Source organism: Leptonotus elevatus, chromosome 9, assembly GCF_054856555.1.
Source record: "Leptonotus elevatus isolate MCC_2025b chromosome 9, RoL_Lele_1.0, whole genome shotgun sequence".
In the NCBI taxonomy this organism is placed as follows: Eukaryota; Metazoa; Chordata; class Actinopteri; order Syngnathiformes; family Syngnathidae; genus Leptonotus; species Leptonotus elevatus.
The window spans coordinates 1,986,376-1,993,608 of NC_141247.1; the positions used below are offsets into that span (position 1 = coordinate 1,986,376).

General features: G+C 41.5%; 1 long non-coding RNA gene across 1 annotated transcript; it reads left to right on the forward strand.

Annotated features, from left to right (window-relative positions):
• Positions 1 to 5,111: 5,111 nt before the first annotated feature.
• Positions 5,112 to 6,316, forward strand: LOC147167846 (uncharacterized). The gene is made up of 3 exons (XR_015095889.1): positions 5,112 to 5,682; positions 5,975 to 6,064; positions 6,144 to 6,316. It is a non-coding gene; the product is annotated as an uncharacterized LOC147167846 (long non-coding RNA).
• The last annotated feature ends 917 nt before the right edge of the window (positions 6,317 to 7,233 follow it).

Here is a 7,233-nt window from a genome sequence, read left to right on the forward strand (position 1 = left end):
AACCAATTCAGAATGTACCCCGCCAGCTGGTGTAGGCTCCAGCGGCCCCCGCGACCCTTGTGAGGACAAGCGGTTGAGAAAATGGATGGATGTAAAATCGAGAGATTAGCGGGAGAAATGACAGCTCGGGAGTCACGTGGGAAATAGGGGTGAAATTCAAGAGTCTCCCGCCTGAATAGGGAGGGTTGGCAAGTTTGCATTGGATAACTTTAAAAGTAAGTTGTCTGTTATTGTTTTCCTGTCTAAATAGGATTAGGAACAGAGAAAAAAAGTTTGCTTTCTCTATATTTATGCAAAGTCAGCAACTGCAAAATCCCTAATAGCATAGCTGTGATCGTTGTTCTCATCTACAGTTATGCAGACATATGCGCTATCTTAAACTTTAAGGCTTTTAAGCATATTTGCTCCCAGGCACATTCATACACATGTATATGCATAATCTGATTGTTCCGGAAAGTTGAATGTAAAATTGCAATCAGCGGGACGCAATCATTAGCAATTTTGCAATTAAAAGTGCACACTCTACATCCTCCGCTTCAAGAAGTATGCATAATTTACCACAGGCAAAAAGAGGAACAAGACGATGGAGGAAAGATATGGTTTACCTGAAAGAAACCAAATAATTACCTTGCATGTACATTGTAAAAAACAACCCTTAGACAGAAACATGAGTAAGAAAGGTTGATAAATGAATAAGAAAAACACAGTTATAGAACAGACTAGAATAGAATGGAATGTATTTATTGTCATTTGACAACATGTATACAACGAAATTGGAAGTGCTGCTTTGTTTGGTGCATAGTAAATAAAATAAAAAAGAAAAGTAATAAAATATTTTAAATATCCATCCATTCATTATCTACCGCTTATCCAAAGTTTGGTTGTAGGGGCAGTAGCTTTAGCAGGGAAGCCCAAACATCCTTCTCCCCAGCCACTTCGTCTAGCTCTTCCGGGGGGATCCCAAGACATTCCCAGGCCAGGCGAGAGAGATAGACGTTTACATGCAGGCAATAACCCTTTTAAAACCTGAATATTATTATATTCGGGTTTTGTAAGGCCATGTAAACTCGCCCAATAAACCGAATATGCTCTTATACGGGTTTTGTGTGCGTGTGCTTGTGTGTGGGGGTGTGTGTGCGTGTGGGTGTGTGTGTGTGTTTGTGCTCATTAATTCACCTGAAACCTGTTAAAAATACCCTTCACCTTAACCAGATACTTCAGAGTCACGCCAGTGTCGGGAAGTTGTCAGGAGACCAGAGGAAGGATCAAAGAAAAGAAAGATGAAAGAAAGGGAAATCCAGCACCAACCAGACACCACCTACTACCCACAGAGTTAAAAAACAAGAATCTTTCACCAACCCCAGAAACATCTAAATTCCAACAAATTAGGGAGACCTCAAGAGACCAGAGGAAAGACGAAAGAAAGGAAGGAAAGATAGATGAAGCAGAGTGCGATCCACAAACACCCGCCTCCACTGATTCAGCGACCAGACGGAGAAGCAAATTCTGTTTTGAATTTAAGTAGATGCTAATGTGGTGGAGCTGGCATGCATGAGAGCCGCCACCAAAGAGGGGAGCCATCGACCCTGGCCCGACAAGGCAAGCACAGGACCCACAAGGCTGTGGCAGTGCCAGGGCTGGACCGTACATTGCAAATATATCCATGTCCAATATGCTAAGTGATATACATGTATACCAACTGACTTCAAACAAGTCACATTAGATCAGTGGTTCGAGCAATTGCCTTCCAACACGGGGCCATGGAGTACCTGGGTTCAAACCCTGCTTGGACCACATTTTAGTACTTAAGCAATTTATCTTTCAACTTACTTCATAAGCACATGCATTCAAATCTTAGCATTCAGCTAATAGCATTCAGCTTTTCGGCATCCCCACGCAATTTCTGCAGAAATTGCACTTTGTCTAGTTGCATTTGTTATTAAAGTGTCTTGGCATATTGCACATTAAGGTGAGGTTCAAGATTTGCAAAAGTACAGAAATTTGATGGCTACAGGAGTGCGGTAGCAGTGATTATTTCCAGTGTTTTGCTCTTATGCAGCGCATTATTGGCTCTGAGAGAAAAAGCTGTCCTTGAGTCTGTTTGTTTGGGTTCATGACCCCTGTAGTGTCGATCCAAGGGCAATAGTTTGAAGATAAGATGACCAGGGTGAGCTGAGTCCATGACAATGTTCATCGATCTACTGAGGTAGCAAGAGCTGGCAATGTCGTCCAGAGAGGGGAGACAGCAGCCAGTGATTTTCTGGGTGGTGTTAATCACTGTAGTACATACCTGAAAGAACTCATCTGAAATAAACATGCCCTACATAAGAAAGTCTAATTTATATTAAAAATCATAAAATTTATCAAAATCAACATGCTTTAAAAGTTAAAGTTGAAGGAAGTGTACATATGTGTCATATCTCTGAGCTCTGTGATTATTTCATTCCAGCCAGATTAACAACTTTATCTGTGTCTGCGTTTTGGGATACGCACACCACACGGTGACAATATGAATGTCATTTTTATCATCTCTTTTTTTGAGTGACTGTGTAAATTTGTTGGATTGTCTGGTCTGCAGTCAGTAGGTCTATGTTATTTAACCTGTCCTCTGCAAGAGGTCACAAAGACCGGCCAAAAAATTTAAACAAACTTCACAAGTTTGGTAATATATATTTAATAAATATATAAAAGTTATGAATTTATATAACAATGCACAAAGTAAAAACTTCAAACAACCTTTTCCCTAAAAATCTACCTATCAAAGTTATGTCTCTAATCTCCCTATTAAAGTTATGTCTTATTTATTTAAAATCCTCATCTAATGAAACAATAGCATTATCGGTTGATGACCGCCTTTCGTCTCCTGACTGTGCTGAATGCAGAAAATATTTTTTATAAGCAATGTTTATTACTGCGGTCACAACTGCAACATGTCAATTCTGTCATCCCTTAAAATGTTTTGTTTAAAGCAGCACTAAATTGAATTTAGGCTTTTTAATGAAGTAAGTGGGACAGCTAGCAACTGAGTAAAATCCAGATAGCCTCAGTGTACAAAACAGCAGTAAAATACATTCCGTTTCGTCAACTCCATCAGATGTCAACTCCGTCAGATTTTGGGACTGACGGATTTGATGTGAAAGCTGAAGGGAGCTGACAACATAACCTTTAACTTCAAAATGTAAAAATAAAATATTATCTATTGAACCTTCTTAGAAAGTTAAGCTCCTGGATGTTATCTACAGTTTCCGTAACATGATTGCAGTGTTTCTCACTTTAAATGGTATTGAAGGGCGCATTGACAAAGGAAGCATAAACTTGATTTTCGGCATTCCATTATACTGTAGGTAATCTAAAAGTTGCTTTAACATTTTGGGCTCGACATTCGTAGACAGCTGATCTTGAGCATAAAAACTAGTTATCGTGTCAACACAAGCCTCAAATGTGCTTGTTTTGGGAAGTTGTTTCATCTCTGCACCATGCTGGACAAGAATGTTTCCTTTGACATGCGCCTGGTGCACCTGACAATTTGGCGGCTCAAAGTACACAAAATGGTGTGTCTGCTACAACCACGATTTTGGTGAATTTGATCAAAGTATAGGCAGACAGATTCTGAGCTCCGTCGACGTGTGGCTGAAGTCATCCTATTTTATTCCTGAATATGTCAATAGTGTGTGTGCATTAAACCCCCTGTATCATTGAACACATTAAGATCCTCAGAAAAGTTTTTTAGGCGCGTCGGTGGTTCTTCTTTGGCGTTCCTAGTTGTGATACTCATTTTTGTCAAGTCACGTTTTTGCTATTCAGTGTGTTAAAATGAGACACAAAATGCAAATTCTGACCAGCCAACTGCGATGCGAAACCACTCACTTTGTATTTCGAACCTTGCTGTATGTTGATTTTTAGATACCAGCAATGGTTTTAAGGCAATATTATCATTGCTGTCAAAATATTGAGACAATCACAAGTTACCCTGATTAATCTTTTCAGTTGCTACACATTAATATTAAAATTAGAGGTCACATCAGGGTAGTTACACATCCTTTACGCTCAATGAATCAACTTATTTACATGCATCACATACCAATAATAATTGGCCCAAAGTATGCTCTATTATAGAATAAGTAAAATAAACTAAGGTACTCTACTTCCAGTGTTGTTCATCTCTGGATAAATTACAGCAGGTCCCCACGGAACCATCCCAACTTTGGATTGTTGCTTTCTCAGTAGCTAGAGGGGGGCATTGCCGATTATCACTGACTCTGGGTTCACAGGAATGTAGCACAAACTGGAGCAGACCACCAAAAATAGGTTGCATTACCCTCCCAACATTCAGGTCTTTATCAATGAGTGAGCAGGCATGCACATAATAACAGAACACAGACATACATCCGCAGATGCAGATTGGATGTGCTTGAATGCAGCTCTCTTTTTAAATAAATGTTTAATTTTTCAATGCTACTGAACCGGGACATTACTCTGGTTTTGTGCATATGTACTGTATTTGTTCACGTAGGCTTCATTTGTGGATTTAGTCCACCAGGGTATTTCATACTAAAACCCAATAATAGTTTCATTGTCCATGTGCTGAAATACTGTGATCGGGGCAATCACATCTGCCCCATCGATTAGTCACATATGCACACTGCATACAAAGTAACCTTTGACCTCCAATACATGCTTTGACCCCTGGCGGATGGGCTACAACACCGCAGATGTTGGCCCCCGCTCAGCCACCGTCTGCCGCTTTCACTTGAGCCCACATGGTCTCTAGTATTAACTCCCTCCCCTTCTCCCCATGCACAAAAACACACATGCTGTCCCAGTGAGAGTGCAGTGACAAAATGGCTACAGGCTCTGATCTCATGTTGCTTTGTGTCACAATGCCGCAGCAAGTGGGGTGTGTATGTGAGTGTGTAAAGCATTTAAAGGAACGAGAGCGTAAAATGAAATCTCCCAATAAATATTATTAGTTTGTCTGAAGCAAAGTCAAGTGCATTTTAACTTGACCATCCCTGGCAGATATTCAGTCAAGGCCTTTCCCACAGATCGATCCCGGGTGGCCTTCATCATTTCCCACCTGACTGGGAGAGCCAGAGCCTGGGCCACGGCAGAGTGGGCATGCAATTCCCCACTCTGCGGCTCCGTCACGGACTTCCGAGCCGCGTTTCAGAGGGTCTTTGATCCAGCCTGTTCAGACCGGTAAAAGGCCCGGCAGCTAATCAGCCTGAAACAAGGAAAAGTCTCAGTGAGTGACTACGCCATCCGCTTCCACACTCTCGCGGCAGAGAGTGGCTGGAACTCCACAGCGCTCTATGACGTCTTCCTCAAGGGCCTGGCGACTTCCATCCAAGAGCTGCTCGTCCCAGTTGATCTGCCTCCGGACTTGGACTCCCTCATCGCCCTTGCCATCCGGATGGATCATCGGCTGCAGGAGGTTACGCAGAGCCGCGGTCACAGGGCAAGGACGACGGAGGGATCCCCGCTCTCCCAAGCATCAGGTGTGTCAGCTCCTCTCTGTTCCTCGTCAGTTCAGCGCCAACACGTTCCCTTGGGACCAGAGGAGGAGCCCATGCAACTGGGCAGTAGGAGGAGAGACGGCGCCGACAGCTGGAAGGTCGGTGCTTTTACTGCGGGAACCAAGATCACCTCGTGGCCGCCTGCCCAGCCAAAAGGACCAAAGCGGTGAGTCTAGTTACGACTCCAGTGTCGGCCACACGAAAACTCACACCAGTAAAAATCATTCACCGCACCACTTCCACAGACCTCCATGCCCTGGTAGACTCTGGGGCAGATGAGAGCCTGATAGACAGGGGCTTGTGAGACATTTTAGTGCCAAGACTAAGCCGCTAATTAAGCCCATTAAGGCTAGGGCACTAAATGGTAGTGAGTTATTCACCATTACACACATCACAGAACCCATCGAGCTCCATGTTGGCAAATATAAGTTTTTCATGTGTTTCAGTCTCCTTCACAGATTCTGGTCGTGGGACACCCATGGTTGCGTGAACACAAGCCCCATGTGAACTGGTTGACTGGTGAAATTCTGGGATGGGGAAAGGATTGTGTGAGTCATGGGGTTGGTTCACCAATTCAGGAAGCGGATATTACAACTGTTAATATTATTTCTGTTAATTCCCTCACAGACTCTGAATACCCAGAGCTGAGCATCGCGCCTCCTTGCTATCATCACCTCCAGGAGGTATTCAACAAACGACGCAGAGTTTGACAAAATTATAAGAAGAGACAGACTTTTTGGAAATAAATGACTCTCCAGACTTATCTCCATCTCTTGTCTGGGAAGCTGGGAAAGCAGTAATTAGAGGTAAAATCATATTCATCTTATAAAAAGAAACAGGATCAAAAATTTGAAAAAGACTTAAAAAATAAAATTAAACAACTGACGGATGAGTACGCAATAAACCCAAATAACCAAATATGGACTGACTTCAAAAAAGACAGAGTTTATAATACAACAATTGAGATACAACAACTTTGAACATAATAACAAATCAGGTAAATTTTTTGCAAACCAACATCAATGCAATCGGGAAAAATCTCTTAGAACGGCTATTAAAGGGACAACTGGTGAATGCACACAATCACCAGAAGAAATTAATCAAATTTTTTATAACTATTATCACAACCTATACTCAGAAACTAACAAGCCTAACCCTGAGCATATTGAGGCATTCCTCAGTAGCTTAAATATACCTCAGTTAACTACTGAATATAAAGATATGTTAGATGCACCACCTACTATAAACAAGTTGTACAGTGCTCTAGATAGTATGCCTATAGATTTTTTAAGCACTTTTGGTTAATGCTTGCTCCACTATTCTTAAGAGTAGTAACAGAAATTAAAACTAATGGTTACATACGCCCACACATGAATACAGCAGCAATTCAACTTTTATTAAAGCCAGAAAAAGACCCCACCCTTCCATCAAGATTTCACTAATTAACACTGATAAAAAATTATCACTAAGGCTTTCGCATCTAGATTAGAAACAGTAATCTCGACAATCATTCATAGCGACCAAACAGGCTTTATTAAAGGTTGTCACTCTACTAATAATATTAGGAGGCTCTTTAACCTTATTAGCATGTCACAGCGGCATGATAAAAAGGCAGTTATTATATCATTGGATGCAGAAAAAGCTTTCGACAAAGTTAACTGGTCCTTCCTCTTTGCTGTTTTAAATAAATTTGGCTTTAGGAAGTCATTTATTCACT